Source organism: Amblyomma mixtum, chromosome 1, assembly GCF_055824585.1.
Source record: "Amblyomma mixtum isolate Tamu chromosome 1, ASM5582458v1, whole genome shotgun sequence".
Classification (NCBI taxonomy): Eukaryota; Metazoa; Arthropoda; class Arachnida; order Ixodida; family Ixodidae; genus Amblyomma; species Amblyomma mixtum.
Window position 1 is genome coordinate 153,376,802 of NC_143012.1, and position 17,672 is coordinate 153,394,473.

At 50.1% G+C, this 17,672-nt stretch overlaps 1 long non-coding RNA gene, 9 other non-coding genes and 3 pseudogenes across 10 annotated transcripts; 1 reads left to right on the forward strand and 12 right to left on the reverse strand.

Annotated features, from left to right (window-relative positions):
- Positions 1-298: 298 nt before the first annotated feature.
- On the forward strand, positions 299-2,719 carry LOC149368100 (uncharacterized). Its single transcript, XR_016288523.1, has 3 exons — positions 299-708; positions 1,426-1,510; positions 2,574-2,719. It is a non-coding gene; the product is annotated as an uncharacterized LOC149368100 (long non-coding RNA).
- A 2,365-nt stretch (positions 2,720-5,084) lies between these two features.
- On the reverse strand, positions 5,085-5,203 carry LOC149368101 (5S ribosomal RNA). The gene has a single exon (XR_016287327.1). It is a non-coding gene; the product is annotated as a 5S ribosomal RNA (ribosomal RNA).
- A 546-nt stretch (positions 5,204-5,749) lies between these two features.
- On the reverse strand, positions 5,750-5,868 carry LOC149368102 (5S ribosomal RNA). Its single transcript, XR_016287334.1, has one exon. It is a non-coding gene; the product is annotated as a 5S ribosomal RNA (ribosomal RNA).
- A 544-nt stretch (positions 5,869-6,412) lies between these two features.
- LOC149368103 (5S ribosomal RNA) lies at positions 6,413-6,531 on the reverse strand (annotated as a pseudogene).
- A 5,438-nt stretch (positions 6,532-11,969) lies between these two features.
- LOC149368104 (5S ribosomal RNA) lies at positions 11,970-12,088 on the reverse strand. Its single transcript, XR_016287346.1, has one exon. It is a non-coding gene; the product is annotated as a 5S ribosomal RNA (ribosomal RNA).
- A 555-nt stretch (positions 12,089-12,643) lies between these two features.
- LOC149368105 (5S ribosomal RNA) lies at positions 12,644-12,749 on the reverse strand (annotated as a pseudogene).
- A 625-nt stretch (positions 12,750-13,374) lies between these two features.
- LOC149368106 (5S ribosomal RNA) lies at positions 13,375-13,493 on the reverse strand. Its single transcript, XR_016287358.1, has one exon. It is a non-coding gene; the product is annotated as a 5S ribosomal RNA (ribosomal RNA).
- Positions 13,494-14,040: 547 nt separating this feature from the next.
- Positions 14,041-14,159, reverse strand: LOC149368107 (5S ribosomal RNA). Its single transcript, XR_016287369.1, has one exon. It is a non-coding gene; the product is annotated as a 5S ribosomal RNA (ribosomal RNA).
- A 545-nt stretch (positions 14,160-14,704) lies between these two features.
- On the reverse strand, positions 14,705-14,823 carry LOC149368108 (5S ribosomal RNA). The gene has a single exon (XR_016287380.1). It is a non-coding gene; the product is annotated as a 5S ribosomal RNA (ribosomal RNA).
- A 545-nt stretch (positions 14,824-15,368) lies between these two features.
- Positions 15,369-15,487, reverse strand: LOC149368109 (5S ribosomal RNA). Its single transcript, XR_016287392.1, has one exon. It is a non-coding gene; the product is annotated as a 5S ribosomal RNA (ribosomal RNA).
- A 552-nt stretch (positions 15,488-16,039) lies between these two features.
- On the reverse strand, positions 16,040-16,145 carry LOC149368110 (5S ribosomal RNA; annotated as a pseudogene).
- A 625-nt stretch (positions 16,146-16,770) lies between these two features.
- Positions 16,771-16,889, reverse strand: LOC149368111 (5S ribosomal RNA). The gene has a single exon (XR_016287403.1). It is a non-coding gene; the product is annotated as a 5S ribosomal RNA (ribosomal RNA).
- Positions 16,890-17,434: 545 nt separating this feature from the next.
- On the reverse strand, positions 17,435-17,553 carry LOC149368112 (5S ribosomal RNA). The gene has a single exon (XR_016287415.1). It is a non-coding gene; the product is annotated as a 5S ribosomal RNA (ribosomal RNA).
- Positions 17,554-17,672: the final 119 nt, after the last annotated feature.

A 17,672-nucleotide genomic window follows, 5' to 3' on the forward strand; every position in this document is an offset into this window, starting at 1 on the left:
TGTTTGGCCCTCGAGGATGCAAAACTGCGCATGGATACTTCCCTCGCTCGTGGCAACAGCCGCCAAGCGTGCAGTTACCTCCCAGCAAACCATGAATATGCAGAGGATGTCCACTAATGGTCCTAACGTCCAATGTCTATGTATGATATCCTCTGCATGTTGAGAGGACTATCGGATTCAGATATCAGTTAGTGGATATTCAGATGACATTCATACATGTTTTTCTTTCAGCACAGTGGAAGATTTGGAAATGTGCAAACATTACCAGGAAACACATTAAAATTATGTTGCCTTTAGATTTTAATTTTTCTTGCTTTCGCAATCTGAAGTTTTCAGGAATGAATTATTTAAGCAGTCAGCAATTACATGCTTTGATTTTATTTTATGCAAGCAAATGCATGTGCAGTACGATTACTTGAAGAAACTTCTCAAGTTAGACTGAAAGCCACAAACGCCGCGAATTTCAAACCAGAACCGCAACTAGAACTCTATCGACATTAGGCAGCCCAACGGCCATGGGCATCATCATTAGCCGCGGCGGCCGCGAAGCGATGTTTTCTTGGTTCCTTTCAGCGTTCCTTTGCACATTTTATTTTTTCGCGTGTTCACATTTTCTTCGTTGTGGCGACAAGCTTGTGCGCGTCGTATACCGTCCTGTGCCAGCATTGTGCAGTGTACTGGGAGACTACGCGAAGGACGGCAATAATGGTGAGTTTTTGCACACTTTTCTTTCAAACAAGTGTTAGTGTTCGTTTGTGGCATTGTGCAGTTTTCGTGCTGGCGATTTCACCAGCCGGTTTATCAGTTCGTGGAGTGCATAGATAGCTTAAAAATGCGTAGCGTTTAGTTAACTGGATTTGTCCCCGAAGCGGATACATGGTACAGTAGTGGCGCGGGAATGCCTGTGGCGGCCGCCTGGCATGCTATGACCCTCACTACAAAGGTAGACAGTTTCCAGTCTCCGGCGGCTCAAGAAGACAGGTTTGGCAGATCTTGTGTTGGTGTAAAATTTGCTAACAGGTCCCCTTTCGTTGCTGCTCTTCTCTTCAAAACTAACTGGGCTTTGTTTTTAGTCAAGCTCTTCTGTTTAAATTTGCGTTTTGCGGTCTGACATTGCTTTTTCATCTTTGTGCTTTTAAAAAACCTTTGTGGGTTCTTTCTTATTTGTAATTTTCTCCTATTTCAGTTGTTGCTCACTTCATGATATTTGGTTCTTGACTATTTTTGTCTTTCAGCTTGTGGTTTCTATAACTTTTGCTGAAAATTTCTTTTTATTGCAGTGTGTCAATGCAAGTTGTGCTGTGAAAATTATTGCTACTGTTCGTGTGGCTCAGTACGGGGTTACATTATATAAAATGAGAGTTGCAAATTGTAAACCTGTAATGCAACTGGGTGTGACCATTCTTCTCTCCTGTTCATTTTCAGGTATTTTGGAGAGCATGTTCAGAAAAGAGGCTGTCTGTATGTTGTCACTCACTAGCTGCATTTGCTCCATCAAGACAAAAAGCTGGTATGAAACTGTTTTTCGTGCTTCATTCTTAGGTTATTAGTCATGACCTATGGAAAGCAAATAGCTTTCACCAAATATATTCTAGTTCTTCATTAAAGACAGGCTAATTGCCAACTACTGCCACATCTTTCGTCTTAACATAACACAAAAATTCAAGCAATCATGTTTCACTGGCCTAATTAACTCACTTGAGTTAAACCTGTTTTCTCACACGTCCCAACTTTGGTTCCGCAAATGCTTTCATGAAGCACAATTTATAATGTTCGGTAGTGATTAACATACATTTATAGCTTCTGGGTCTGGAAAGAGCTTTGATTTTAGACATCTCCAAGGCATGTTTCTATGTTAAACTCCAGGTTTCTACAATAAGACTAAGGCACCTCAACAATGACTATTTGGTTTTCTACAGGGTCGCCGACTTTCTTTTTAACTGCACATCATTTGACTGCTAATGTAACCAACTCTTATGATGTTCCAATCCTTTCAGGCATGCCTCAAGGATGTACTTTAGCATGTTAACTCTTTCTGACCTGTATTAGCAGTTCATTTAGTGTTGTTTCTGCTTGTTTTTTGCTGCTGATTGTGTCATCTACTGCTTAATAACTGATGGTTCTGACACTGCATCACTTCAGACTGAATTCAGTAACGCTGTGTAACACTTTCTCTAGAATATGGAGCTTTACTTTTTGTTACAAATTTATGTGCATTTCTCATAACCAGGCACCCTGTTCTTGTTATTTTAAAAAATAGTTGCCTTGACTTTGTGCATATAAGTACTTTAGCATGCATTATACAACTTTTAGCAAATATTTATGGAAGTCCAACTAGTATTGCTTAAGTTATATCAAAATCTAATTGCATGCTGATGCATTTAGAAAACAATTTTCACAATGGCAATGAAAAAGTACGTGCCAGCCCATTCCAGTTTTGTTCCCATCCGTGTTTCCTCATGCTGCATTCCCCGTTTATGATCTACCAACCAGACTTATTACAATATCGACCGTTCACGGCTCTTTTTTCCATGTGTGCTTTCATACTGAATGTGTCCTATCGTTCTGCATAGATGCTGTTCGATCGAACAAGATTTCTCAACACTGGCCGAGATAGAAAGAGTGGTAAAAAAATGGCTGCAGCATGCGTCCTGCAGGCGGAAGCAGCTGCAGGAAAGGCAAGCAAATAAATCTGAGGCAAGTTGATTCCCTTATACCTTTTGTGAGCTTGAGACTGTTTTTGTGTGTACAGTGATGACCAAAAGTGTGCTCGTCTGCATAGACCTGGCATACCCAAAGGTTACATTCCACACCTCGTGTTATCCACTTTTATGGAGAAAGATACTTTTAATTGCCCCGCCGCGGTGGCTCAGTGGTTACGGCGCTCGGCTGCTGACCCGAAAGACGCGGGTTCGATCCCGGCCGCGGCGGCTGAATTTCTTGAAGGCGAAATTCTAGAGGCCCGTGTGCTGTGCGATGTCAGTGCACGTTAAAGAACCCCAGGTGGTCGAAATTTCCGGAGCCCTTCACTACGGCGTCTCTCATAGCCTCAGTCGCTTTGGGACGTTAAACCCCAATAAACAAAATAAACCAACTTTTGATTTTTGTGAGCATTTGTGTGCACACTATTAGTTTTTTGGTTTGCTGCCTCATGTAGCCTAACATTTTTAGTCCCCTGGTACAAAATTAGGTGCACTGCAAATTCACAAAGCTTGGAGCATAGTCTGCGTAGCTTAGATTGTTTCATTTAAGGCTAATTAATTGAGCAGATAGAATGCTTTGTATACAACTGAAAGAGCAAATATATTTCACAAAATCATAAGCTTGGCACTGTGATCTCCAATGTTTTGGTGATAGATTTTGGGCCTATAACTGATGTAATTTGTTTTTCTCAAAATTCGGTTTGATTTGGTTCATGGGATTTAACGTCAAAAAGCAACTGGCTATGAGGGACGCTGTGTGGAGGGCTGTGGATAATTTCGACCACTCTGGGTTCTTTTTATCATGCACTGACATTGCTACACAGGCATCTTGCGTGCCTGTGTAGCACGCAAGGAGGCTACACAGGCACCTTGCATGCACACAGGCACAGCCTCCACAGCCGGGATCAAACCTTGGGTTGCCTGGCTCAGTAGACGAGTGCCCTAACCACTGACTGGTTAGAACCCATGCGCCCTTACATCACATCTGTCTTCAAATTGATTTGAAGATGCCTAGGGTGACAATTTCATAGATCTTGATTTTAAAAATATTGTTTCCAATTTTTCAGCAGTTTCCATACCTAGAAAACGTTCGCCATTTGTGTTCTCTCTCCGCTGGAATGATAAGGACTGTTTTGAATCGAAGTACGGTTTGTTATGGGGTTTAACGTCCCAGAGCCACTCGGGCTATGAGGGACGCCATAGTGAAGGGCTCCGGAAATTTCGACCACCTGGGGTTCTTTCACGTACACTGGCATCGCATAGCATATACGATAAATGGTGCCTAAATGCAGTCACTTTCTGAAAAGTTCTGTGATTTAGTACAAATAGCACGTCAATGAAGGTTTTGATTCCTAGTTGCATTCGTATTCGCCTGTAGTGTCATTCTGGAGCTTATTTTTTCCAAGCAGAAACTGCTTTAGCATGCACGTTTTTCTCCACAAAGTGCATTTTTTAGATACTTGACTACTATTTAATACTATGTATTGTGCTCTGTTATATTCACAGGCCACTCGAAATCAAGTGGGGACCTCTCCAGAGTAGTCGTCCGCCATTCCTCATTTTGCTTGGATTGTGCCTGCACCTTGGCTTTGTCACAGTGGTGGGGTACCTGACTAGGTAATAAAGATACACAAGAATAATGGTGGTCTTGCCCAGTGCTTTGTTATATTGACACAGCATCATTACATTCAGCGTAGAACACCCGGCACCTCCCTCCACAACCCACAAAAATATCGGATGAATATCTATTCAGCGTCCATTAAATATCTCAGAGTGACCATATGTGGACAAAATATGGGCATTATATAAACATCCACTTTTATCAAAATGAAGCTCATATGGATATTCTATGGACATAATGTGAACTTGTGAGAATATTATATGGACATCTGATATTTTATAAATTATATTATATGGATATCCCCTGAACATTACTTGGTTGGCTGGGCTGCCCTGCGCTTTTCTCAGCCGTTCTGGCGAACCTAAACCACTGCGGCATGCACGGAAAGAGCAGCGGGAGCGAGCCTGTGTTGTTTACACATGGACCGGCAGTGGGTGCGGTGCATGGTGCGGTGGGCGCATATTGTGCGCTTCTGCGCAGTGTTATGCGCACACTGGGCCTCCCAGCTATCTTGGGGCTTTGCTAGAGTTTAATCTGCAGTGTACCCGCCGCGGCAGACGTCAGAATGACAGCCGAGACGCCACGGGTTCGCTTCGAGTTTTGCCACAGTTTCGCGTCCGCACGTACTACACGTTGGACACGTTGCCGATGAGATTGTATTATCGATAACAAAATAACGTCACCTCCTATAGTTGCCTGAGACACTGCGCAACTATGACAGAAAAAAAAAACGTGAAGGGCGAATAAAAATGCAAAAGAAATGCCATCAGCACTCGGTGTTCCCAGGTGGTCTCCCTCCCAAGTACTGACCGAGCCCAATGCTGCTTAGCTTCGGTGATCGGACGAGAACCGGTGTATTCAACATGGTATGGCCGATGGCGAGAGACAGTGCTTTCCGAGTCTTTATGTACTGTGTTTGGCCCTCGAGGATGCAAAACTGCGCATGGATACTTCCCTCGCTCGTGGCAACAGCCGCCAAGCGTGCAGTTACCTGCCCTGCGCTTTTCTCAGCCGTTCTGGCGAACCTAAACCACTGCGGCATGCACGGAAAGAGCAGCGGGAGCGAGCCTGTGTTGTTTACACATGGACCGGCAGTGGGTGCGGTGCATGGTGCGGTGGGCGCATATTGTGCGCTTCTGCGCAGTGTTATGCGCACACTGGGCCTCCCAGCTATCTTGGGGCTTTGCTAGAGTTTAATCTGCAGTGTACCCGCCGCGGCAGACGTCAGAATGACAGCCGAGACGCCACGGGTTCGCTTCGAGTTTTGCCACAGTTTCGCGTCCGCACGTACTACACGTTGGACACGTTGCCGATGAGATTGTATTATCGATAACAAAATAACGTCACCTCCTATAGTTGCCTGAGACACTGCGCAACTATGACAGAAAAAAAAAAACGTGAAGGGCGAATAAAAATGCAAAAGAAATGCCATCAGCACTCGGTGTTCCCAGGTGGTCTCCCTCCCAAGTACTGACCGAGCCCAATGCTGCTTAGCTTCGGTGATCGGACGAGAACCGGCGTATTCAACATGGTATGGCCGATGGCGAGAGACAGTGCTTTCCGAGTCTTTATGTACTGTGTTTGGCCCTCGAGGATGCAAAACTGCGCATGGATACTTCCCTCGCTCGTGGCAACAGCCGCCAAGCGTGCAGTTACCTGCCCTGCGCTTTTCTCAGCCGTTCTGGCGAACCTAAACCACTGCGGCATGCACGGAAAGAGCAGCGGGAGCGAGCCTGTGTTGTTTACACATGGACCGGCAGTGGGTGCGGTGCATGGTGCGGTGGGCGCATATTGTGCGCTTCTGCGCAGTGTTATGCGCACACTGGGCCTCCCAGCTATCTTGGGGCTTTGCTAGAGTTTAATCTGCAGTGTACCCGCCGCGGCAGACGTCAGAATGACAGCCGAGACGCCACGGGTTCGCTTCGAGTTTTGCCACAGTTTCGCGTCCGCACGTACTACACGTTGGACACGTTGCCGATGAGATTGTATTATCGATAACAAAATAACGTCACCTCCTATAGTTGCCTGAGACACTGCGCAACTATGACAGAAAAAAAAACGTGAAGGGCGAATAAAAATGCAAAAGAAATGCCATCAGCACTCGGTGTTCCCAGGTGGTCTCCCTCCCAAGTACTGACCGAGCCCAATGCTGCTTAGCTTCGGTGATCGGACGAGAACCGGCGTATTCAACATGGTATGGCCGATTTTTTTTTTTTTTTTCTTTATTGCCTGGCTTTGACACAGAAAATTGCACAAAACAAACTATCAACAAAAGACAAAAAACGCTATATACACACCCCACATGGGCAGCCAGCGTGAGTCTGGCTTCGTCAATTTAAAATTCACTCAAAGTACAGAGTGGCTCTAGCCTTGAGAGCCACTCCGGAGGCTCCGCAGCGGCTTTCTTAATGGCCAGAAACATGTGCATGCTTTCTCGAAAGTAAATCCTGGCAGGTCTTGCGTCTGGGTCACAATGAAAGCCTGCCATTCTGGAGCGCCATATACAGTGGAGGCCTGTCAGCATTATTAAGTCAAAAGGCACCCCATCCTCATTTTCAACGCATAAGTACCGGATGCCATACGGGTCTAGTGGAAATTCTTTCTTTAGGGTTCGCTGCAATACATCCCAAAAATAAACCCCTTCCCAACAGTGTAAAAATACATGGTCTATTGTTTCCGGCTTTCTGCAAATTAAACAGTGAGATCCCCAGGGTAAAAACAATTCCTTTCCCTCTAAAAATTTTTTAACCGGCAAGATTCCGGTGTGCAGCTTAAAAAAGAAGGTTTTTGTTCCTGGCGGCACCTGCATTTTTTTCACTCTCTTCAAAACATCTTTGCCTTGGCCTCCACTGTACAAGGCCCTGTACAAGGGCACTGGGAAAACAACATCGCACAAAGCATGGTACAGTTTCTTTCGTTTCACAGTCGACAGAAAGTCATTTGAAAACCGCGCGGAAAGAAACCTTACACTGGCTACGATTTCCCGATAAAAACCGGTGACCCTACTGTAAATCTCAGCAGTTCCGACTATGTATTCTGGAAGCAGATGCCGCAGCCTAACTTGGCATACGGTACGCAAAAACGGGTCTCTGGTGTCCCGAAAGAACAAAAAACGATTGACCAGCTGTCTCAAAAACAAATGGCCCAGTCCCAGCCCGCCGTCTTGTACCCGTCGGAACAGGTTGGTCCGGCTGCAGCGCTCCCATTCAGACGACCAGATAAAAACGGCGAAAATTCGGTGCAGCTTTTGAATGCTTAGCCGTGAACAGTGCAACACCTGCATTACGTACCAGAGCCTGCTGATAAAGAACAAGTTGCAAACAGTGGCTCTGGCGAAAATCGACAAGGTTGTTCCTTTCCACTTATCTGCTCTCTCCCGTGTGTCTTTGACCTGTCCTGTCCAATACTGTTCGCTGTCACGATAAGCATCGAGCGGAACGCCCAAGTATTTATCTGGCGTCGTCGTCCAAGGCACACTGGCAAACCGTTCGGGCGTAGATGCCCAGCTTCCGTGCCAAAGCCCGAGGCACTTCGACCAGTTAACCCCGCTTCCTGTAGCTTGGCTGAAATCGCGTACACATTGAACAGCCTCGCTTATGCCTCCCTCGTCAACGGCAAACACAGCTATGTCATCAGCGTACGCCAAGAGCTTTACTTCGGCTGCTTGTAAACTGAAACCGGTAATACTACTGTTTCTCAGTATTTTCAAACAAAGGGTCTCCACATAAATACAAAATAAAAGGGGGCTGAGGGGACAGCCCTGGCGCACCGAACGCTGCACGCTAATGGGGGCCCCCAGACTCTTGTTAACGATCAATCTCGTCGTGCAGTTCCGGTATGCCAGGGCCACACCCTCGCTGATAACAGAACCAACATTAACATGGCCTAATACAGCAAACAAAAGTTCGTGGGCAACGCAGTCAAAAGCCTTTTCCAAATCGATCTGGATAATAGCCACCTGACCATTAGTGTCATCGCAGGTTTCCAAGACACTGCGCGCAACGTGAATGTTTGTAAAAATAGACCGCCCTTTAATACCGCAGGTCTGATGCGGACCAACTAATAAATGAATCACGGTCTGTAACCTTCGCGCCAGAACCTTCATGTAAATTTTGTACTCGACGTTAGTTAGTGCTATGGGTCGGTATGCTGTTACCAGTCGTAATCTGTCTGTGTCGTCCGTTTTCGGAATCAGCACAGTATGGGAAGAGCCATAGGACGGAGGCAGTGATTTTAGTTTAAAGGCTTCATTAAAGATGACTGTCAAGACCGGGGAAATTGCATGCTTAAATTCTTTGTAGAATGCCGCGCTGAACCCGTCCGGTCCAGGCGACTTACCAGGGTTTAAGCTGTCTATTGCTTGCTCAACTTCCAATTGAGTTATCGCCTGCTCTAATCTGTCTTTAGTTTCGTCGTCCAGGCGCGGCATCTCGGCCAGAAACGCCTCCTTAAAAGTGACAACGTCTACCGGATGCAATGCGAAGAGCGCAAGGTAATGCTCGAAAAAAGCTGCTTTGATATGATCGATGTCCGTTTTAGAAACACCTCTCCATTCTATTTCGTTTATGTGGTTTCTTTCGGCACGGGCTTTTTCTAAACCAAGCGCTCGTTTCGTTGGCGCTTCCCCTGCGGCCATGTCTTCTGCCCTTGCCCTCACCAGCGCTCCCCGATAACGTTCTTCTTCGATAAGCTGTAACTTTTGTTTGGTTTTCCTTATGTCTTCTATCCATTTTCCAGGCGCTCGGCATTCCTGTTTTATCATCTTCTGAAGCAGTGCCTTTAGCTCCATTTCCTCTTTTTTTGCTTCATGACGTATACAGGTGGCTCTATCTATTGCTTTTAATTTTAAAGTTTCTTTAGTGAGCTCCCACTGCTGCCAAATCCTCATGTTACTACTTGGTTCTATTTTTGCTATTTCTTCCCTTACAGCTCGGTTATACAATTCGTCCTGGAGTAGCTTCTCATTTAACTTCCACATTTCCCATGAAAAACCATTCCCCTTCTTAATGAATCCTATGCAGCATTGAACCAAACAGTGGTCAGAAAATGAAACCGGCAGAACTACATAACTATTGCATTTAGGGACCGTTTCCGCGGATGCATAAATTCGGTCTAGCCGTGCGTGACTTGTGCCCTCGAATCGTGTGTACTTTACAGCACGCGTTCCTTCAAGACACTCTGCTACATCCTCGAGGTTGCAGTTCACGATCATTCGTAACAACACTTCGGTGCTTTTATCCCTGAAACCTCGGACGCTTGTCTTGTCGCGCGCACTAAGAACACAGTTGTAATCGCCCATAACAATGAGCTGCCTGTCCGTGCGAAGCCGTTCTTCTACGCTTTCAAAAAACGCGGCTCGGCCATCAACCACATTAGGTGCATACAGACAAACAATGCGCCAGTCGATGTTACAGAGCGAAAAATCGATGGACACGTATCGCCCCGACAGGCACGAATGATGACCGTGTACTTCTATCCCCGGCAACTTCTTAACAAAAAGAATACAGCCAGCCGATGTGCCTACAGCATGGCTAACGACGGCAAAATACCTAGACGTGAAACGTCGCACCATGCTCCCGGTCTCCTCCTCCCCGTCGACTTTGGTCTCCTGCACTGCCAGTATATCGATATCTTGCTCCGTTACAAGTCGGTACAGCTGGCTTTGTTTTCTTTTACCTGCCAGGCCTCTAACGTTTAGGGTGGCGACTTTAAACGGAGTTGCAGAAGCCATTTTAACTTAGGAAGAGGAGACCGAAAGCATGGTGCTTACCTCTCGCGTCCAGCATGTCGCTAGACGATGCCGTCGCCGCCGGTGTCACCCGGCGCGAGCACGTGCTCCTGGTCAGGCGGCGCCTTGTCGCCGCCACGCTTGTCAGTCGGGACCTTTGGGCGCGGCCGCAGGCTGGGCCGTCGCGCTTGCGGCGTCTTTGCCGGCGGTTCCTCCACGCTGGGCTCTGCTGCCTTCTCCCCGTTGGCCTTGGTCTCGGCGTGCGAACGCTTCGCAGGTGTAGTCACGCCGACGAGCACGCGGGAGTCGGCCTTGTCGTCGTGGCTCTCGCTGGCCGCCTTGCGTTCCACGTCCACGTGCACGGGCGGGCTCGCTCCATCGTTGGGCGTTTCCACTGGCGTCGAAGGCGAGTCAGCAGCTGGCGACCCGCTCTCCTGTGCGACAGCCATGTCGGTGTTGCTACTTGCACCAGCTGGCTGAACCGCCACCCCGTCCGTTTTGCCCGCGTCGTCGATACCGCTCGCTGCTTCCTCCGCTTCGACGACGTCCATGAGCTCGGCGGAGTCGCTCGCCGCTACACGCCCGGTAGCCGACGCGTAGGTGCGCACGCAGTCAGCCTCGGAGTGTCCATAGCGACGGCACTTCGAGCACCTGGGCACCTTACAATCACGGCGGACGTGCCCCGTGCCGCTGCAGCGCAGGCACTGCATCGGCCGCCCTGGCACCACCACGAGAGCCAACTCGCCAGCGACTCGTACCTGGTGGGGCAGGTCATCCACCTTCACGCCTGGCTTCAGTTTGAGGAGCACGGTCCTTGTGGTGGACCCCTTCTCCTTCATGCCGGCGACGCGCCAACGCTCCCGGTTGACTTCGGTCACGTTGCCGAACGCCGCGAATGCCGTACGGATGTCCTCGTCGGCGACGCCGTGAAGCATCCAGTGCAGTCGCAGCTTGACTTGGTGGTCCTCTGGGTCAAAAACGATGCAGCGGCGTCCCTTGACTTCCAGCTCCTTCATGGCGGCCAGTTTCTTTGCGGCGTCAGCGCTGCTGAAGGTCACCGCCCACACATGGTTTATCTGGTACGCCCCCAACGCCACGACGTCGGGGAGCGCACCAACGTTGGCGAGGGCGTCCCTGAAGTCTTCGACCCTGTAGGGTCTCACACGCACGTCGCCGTGCAGAAAAACCGTGTTTAAAACAACACGTCCAGTGGGCAGGGTAGGCAGAACGATTTCGTAATCCTTATCGGCGTCGCTGGCAAACCTGTTTCCGCAGCCGGCAACGGCCGCTATCGCCGCTCCGTGGGAGCTCATGATTCTGCGTCCGTCACGCTCGGTGGCTGGAAGTAGAATGAACATGGTATGGCCGATGGCGAGAGACAGTGCTTTCCGAGTCTTTATGTACTGTGTTTGGCCCTCGAGGATGCAAAACTGCGCATGGATACTTCCCTCGCTCGTGGCAACAGCCGCCAAGCGTGCAGTTACCTGCCCTGCGCTTTTCTCAGCCGTTCTGGCGAACCTAAACCACTGCGGCATGCACGGAAAGAGCAGCGGGAGCGAGCCTGTGTTGTTTACACATGGACCGGCAGTGGGTGCGGTGCATGGTGCGGTGGGCGCATATTGTGCGCTTCTGCGCAGTGTTATGCGCACACTGGGCCTCCCAGCTATCTTGGGGCTTTGCTAGAGTTTAATCTGCAGTGTACCCGCCGCGGCAGACGTCAGAATGACAGCCGAGACGCCACGGGTTCGCTTCGAGTTTTGCCACAGTTTCGCGTCCGCACGTACTACACGTTGGACACGTTGCCGATGAGATTGTATTATCGATAACAAAATAACGTCACCTCCTATAGTTGCCTGAGACACTGCGCAACTATGACAGAAAAAAAAAACGTGAAGGGCGAATAAAAATGCAAAAGAAATGCCATCAGCACTCGGTGTTCCCAGGTGGTCTCCCTCCCAAGTACTGACCGAGCCCAATGCTGCTTAGCTTCGGTGATCGGACGAGAACCGGCGTATTCAACATGGTATGGCCGATGGCGAGAGACAGTGCTTTCCGAGTCTTTATGTACTGTGTTTGGCCCTCGAGGATGCAAAACTGCGCATGGATACTTCCCTCGCTCGTGGCAACAGCCGCCAAGCGTGCAGTTACCTGCCCTGCGCTTTTCTCAGCCGTTCTGGCGAACCTAAACCACTGCGGCATGCACGGAAAGAGCAGCGGGAGCGAGCCTGTGTTGTTTACACATGGACCGGCAGTGGGTGCGGTGCATGGTGCGGTGGGCGCATATTGTGCGCTTCTGCGCAGTGTTATGCGCACACTGGGCCTCCCAGCTATCTTGGGGCTTTGCTAGAGTTTAATCTGCAGTGTACCCGCCGCGGCAGACGTCAGAATGACAGCCGAGACGCCACGGGTTCGCTTCGAGTTTTGCCACAGTTTCGCGTCCGCACGTACTACACGTTGGACACGTTGCCGATGAGATTGTATTATCGATAACAAAATAACGTCACCTCCTATAGTTGCCTGAGACACTGCGCAACTATGACAGAAAAAAAAAAAAACGTGAAGGGCGAATAAAAATGCAAAAGAAATGCCATCAGCACTCGGTGTTCCCAGGTGGTCTCCCTCCCAAGTACTGACCGAGCCCAATGCTGCTTAGCTTCGGTGATCGGACGAGAACCGGCGTATTCAACATGGTATGGCTTTTTTTCTTTATTGCCTTCGAGAAAACAACACAAAAATTACATAAACCAAACTTTGAAAAAACAGCAATGGCCGATGGCGAGAGACAGTGCTTTCCGAGTCTTTATGTACTGTGTTTGGCCCTCGAGGATGCAAAACTGCGCATGGATACTTCCCTCGCTCGTGGCAACAGCCGCCAAGCGTGCAGTTACCTGCCCTGCGCTTTTCTCAGCCGTTCTGGCGAACCTAAACCACTGCGGCATGCACGGAAAGAGCAGCGGGAGCGAGCCTGTGTTGTTTACACATGGACCGGCAGTGGGTGCGGTGCATGGTGCGGTGGGCGCATATTGTGCGCTTCTGCGCAGTGTTATGCGCACACTGGGCCTCCCAGCTATCTTGGGGCTTTGCTAGAGTTTAATCTGCAGTGTACCCGCCGCGGCAGACGTCAGAATGACAGCCGAGACGCCACGGGTTCGCTTCGAGTTTTGCCACAGTTTCGCGTCCGCACGTGCTACACGTTGGACACGTTGCCGATGAGATTGTATTATCGATAACAAAATAACGTCACCTCCTATAGTTGCCTGAGACACTGCGCAACTATGACAGAAAAAAAAAAACGTGAAGGGCGAATAAAAATGCAAAAGAAATGCCATCAGCACTCGGTGTTCCCAGGTGGTCTCCCTCCCAAGTACTGACCGAGCCCAATGCTGCTTAGCTTCGGTGATCGGACGAGAACCGGCGTATTCAACATGGTATGGCCGATGGCGAGAGACAGTGCTTTCCGAGTCTTTATGTACTGTGTTTGGCCCTCGAGGATGCAAAACTGCGCATGGATACTTCCCTCGCTCGTGGCAACAGCCGCCAAGCGTGCAGTTACCTGCCCTGCGCTTTTCTCAGCCGTTCTGGCGAACCTAAACCACTGCGGCATGCACGGAAAGAGCAGCGGGAGCGAGCCTGTGTTGTTTACACATGGACCGGCAGTGGGTGCGGTGCATGGTGCGGTGGGCGCATTTTGTGCGCTTCTGCGCAGTGTTATGCGCACACTGGGCCTCCCAGCTATCTTGGGGCTTTGCTAGAGTTTAATCTGCAGTGTACCCGCCGCGGCAGACGTCAGAATGACAGCCGAGACGCCACGGGTTCGCTTCGAGTTTTGCCACAGTTTCGCGTCCGCACGTACTACACGTTGGACACGTTGCCGATGAGATTGTATTATCGATAACAAAATAACGTCACCTCCTATAGTTGCCTGAGACACTGCGCAACTATGACAGAAAAAAAAAAAACGTGAAGGGCGAATAAAAATGCAAAAGAAATGCCATCAGCACTCGGTGTTCCCAGGTGGTCTCCCTCCCAAGTACTGACCGAGCCCAATGCTGCTTAGCTTCGGTGATCGGACGAGAACCGGCGTATTCAACATGGTATGGCCGATGGCGAGAGACAGTGCTTTCCGAGTCTTTATGTACTGTGTTTGGCCCTCGAGGATGCAAAACTGCGCATGGATACTTCCCTCGCTCGTGGCAACAGCCGCCAAGCGTGCAGTTACCTGCCCTGCGCTTTTCTCAGCCGTTCTGGCGAACCTAAACCACTGCGGCATGCACGGAAAGAGCAGCGGGAGCGAGCCTGTGTTGTTTACACATGGACCGGCAGTGGGTGCGGTGCATGGTGCGGTGGGCGCATATTGTGCGCTTCTGCGCAGTGTTATGCGCACACTGGGCCTCCCAGCTATCTTGGGGCTTTGCTAGAGTTTAATCTGCAGTGTACCCGCCGCGGCAGACGTCAGAATGACAGCCGAGACGCCACGGGTTCGCTTCGAGTTTTGCCACAGTTTCGCGTCCGCACGTACTACACGTTGGACACGTTGCCGATGAGATTGTATTATCGATAACAAAATAACGTCACCTCCTATAGTTGCCTGAGACACTGCGCAACTATGACAGAAAAAAAAAACGTGAAGGGCGAATAAAAATGCAAAAGAAATGCCATCAGCACTCGGTGTTCCCAGGTGGTCTCCCTCCCAAGTACTGACCGAGCCCAATGCTGCTTAGCTTCGGTGATCGGACGAGAACCGGCGTATTCAACATGGTATGGCCGATGGCGAGAGACAGTGCTTTCCGAGTCTTTATGTACTGTGTTTGGCCCTCGAGGATGCAAAACTGCGCATGGATACTTCCCTCGCTCGTGGCAACAGCCGCCAAGCGTGCAGTTACCTGCCCTGCGCTTTTCTCAGCCGTTCTGGCGAACCTAAACCACTGCGGCATGCACGGAAAGAGCAGCGGGAGCGAGCCTGTGTTGTTTACACATGGACCGGCAGTGGGTGCGGTGCATGGTGCGGTGGGCGCATATTGTGCGCTTCTGCGCAGTGTTATGCGCACACTGGGCCTCCCAGCTATCTTGGGGCTTTGCTAGAGTTTAATCTGCAGTGTACCCGCCGCGGCAGACGTCAGAATGACAGCCGAGACGCCACGGGTTCGCTTCGAGTTTTGCCACAGTTTCGCGTCCGCACGTACTACACGTTGGACACGTTGCCGATGAGATTGTATTATCGATAACAAAATAACGTCACCTCCTATAGTTGCCTGAGACACTGCGCAACTATGACAGAAAAAAAAAACGTGAAGGGCGAATAAAAATGCAAAAGAAATGCCATCAGCACTCGGTGTTCCCAGGTGGTCTCCCTCCCAAGTACTGACCGAGCCCAATGCTGCTTAGCTTCGGTGATCGGACGAGAACCGGCGTATTCAACATGGTATGGCCGATGGCGAGAGACAGTGCTTTCCGAGTCTTTATGTACTGTGTTTGGCCCTCGAGGATGCAAAACTGCGCATGGATACTTCCCTCGCTCGTGGCAACAGCCGCCAAGCGTGCAGTTACCTGCCCTGCGCTTTTCTCAGCCGTTCTGGCGAACCTAAAGCACTGCGGCATGCACGGAAAGAGCAGCGGGAGCGAGCCTGTGTTGTTTACACATGGACCGGCAGTGGGTGCGGTGCATGGTGCGGTGGGCGCAAATTGTGCGCTTCTGCGCAGTGTTATGCGCACACTGGGCCTCCCAGCTATCTTGGGGCTTTGCTAGAGTTTAATCTGCAGTGTACCCGCCGCGGCAGACGTCAGAATGACAGCCGAGACGCCACGGGTTCGCTTCGAGTTTTGCCACAGTTTCGCGTCCGCACGTACTACACGTTGGACACGTTGCCGATGAGATTGTATTATCGATAACAAAATAACGTCACCTCCTATAGTTGCCTGAGACACTGCGCAACTATGACAGAAAAAAAAAACGTGAAGGGCGAATAAAAATGCAAAAGAAATGCCATCAGCACTCGGTGTTCCCAGGTGGTCTCCCTCCCAAGTACTGACCGAGCCCAATGCTGCTTAGCTTCGGTGATCGGACGAGAACCGGCGTATTCAACATGGTATGGCTTTTTTTCTTTATTGCCTTCGAGAAAACAACACAAAAATTACATAAACCAAACTTTGAAAAAACAGCAATGGCCGATGGCGAGAGACAGTGCTTTCCGAGTCTTTATGTACTGTGTTTGGCCCTCGAGGATGCAAAACTGCGCATGGATACTTCCCTCGCTCGTGGCAACAGCCGCCAAGCGTGCAGTTACCTGCCCTGCGCTTTTCTCAGCCGTTCTGGCGAACCTAAACCACTGCGGCATGCACGGAAAGAGCAGCGGGAGCGAGCCTGTGTTGTTTACACATGGACCGGCAGTGGGTGCGGTGCATGGTGCGGTGGGCGCATTTTGTGCGCTTCTGCGCAGTGTTATGCGCACACTGGGCCTCCCAGCTATCTTGGGGCTTTGCTAGAGTTTAATCTGCAGTGTACCCGCCGCGGCAGACGTCAGAATGACAGCCGAGACGCCACGGGTTCGCTTCGAGTTTTGCCACAGTTTCGCGTCCGCACGTACTACACGTTGGACACGTTGCCGATGAGATTGTATTATCGATAACAAAATAACGTCACCTCCTATAGTTGCCTGAGACACTGCGCAACTATGACAGAAAAAAAAAAACGTGAAGGGCGAATAAAAATGCAAAAGAAATGCCATCAGCACTCGGTGTTCCCAGGTGGTCTCCCTCCCAAGTACTGACCGAGCCCAATGCTGCTTAGCTTCGGTGATCGGACGAGAACCGGCGTATTCAACATGGTATGGCCGATGGCGAGAGACAGTGCTTTCCGAGTCTTTATGTACTGTGTTTGGCCCTCGAGGATGCAAAACTGCGCATGGATACTTCCCTCGCTCGTGGCAACAGCCGCCAAGCGTGCAGTTACCTGCCCTGCGCTTTTCTCAGCCGTTCTGGCGAACCTAAACCACTGCGGCATGCACGGAAAGAGCAGCGGGAGCGAGCCTGTGTTGTTTACACATGGACCGGCAGTGGGTGCGGTGCATGGTGCGGTGGGCGCATATTGTGCGCTTCTGCGCAGTGTTATGCGCACACTGGGCCTCCCAGCTATCTTGGGGCTTTGCTAGAGTTTAATCTGCAGTGTACCCGCCGCGGCAGACGTCAGAATGACAGCCGAGACGCCACGGGTTCGCTTCGAGTTTTGCCACAGTTTCGCGTCCGCACGTACTACACGTTGGACACGTTGCCGATGAGATTGTATTATCGATAACAAAATAACGTCACCTCCTATAGTTGCCTGAGACACTGCGCAACTATGACAGAAAAAAAAAACGTGAAGGGCGAATAAAAATGCAAAAGAAATGCCATCAGCACTCGGTGTTCCCAGGTGGTCTCCCTCCCAAGTACTGACCGAGCCCAATGCTGCTTAGCTTCGGTGATCGGACGAGAACCGGCGTATTCAACATGGTATGGCCGATGGCGAGAGACAGTGCTTTCCGAGTCTTTATGTACTGTGTTTGGCCCTCGAGGATGCAAAACTGCGCATGGATACTTCCCTCGCTCGTGGCAACAGCCGCCAAGCGTGCAGTTACCTGCCCTG